Raw genomic sequence first — 403 nt, 5'->3', positions numbered from 1 at the left:
ACGTTATCACATTTTTTATTTAAATTCTGTAACTGTATTTTATTATTAAGTATTGTCATACTGCAATTGCAAAAAATGTAATAGCTACTGCAGTAAATTTTTTTCTCTATTACTCTTTAACCCTTTGACTACGAAAGACGTATAGATATACATATATATCCCTCGCAAGTCTATCAACATATACGACAGGCCTATATATACGCCCTCGCAAATCTATCAATACATGTGTATATACGACAGACGTACATGTACACCCTCATAAATATACGTCAGACGTAAATATACGCCAGTCGCAGCGACAGATATGAGTATACAGCGTTGCAGTCAAAACGTAAATGTCTTATTTCGACTCATGACTTCTCATTTCGTTTAATGTTTTACAATATATACTTCTTTATGATTC

Source organism: Ceratina calcarata, unplaced genomic scaffold (assembly GCF_001652005.2).
Source record: "Ceratina calcarata isolate Rehan_Ccalc_2016 unplaced genomic scaffold, ASM165200v1 scaffold86.2, whole genome shotgun sequence".
NCBI lineage: Eukaryota > Metazoa > Arthropoda > Insecta > Hymenoptera > Apidae > Ceratina > Ceratina calcarata.
This window is presented reverse-complemented; position numbering follows the sequence as displayed.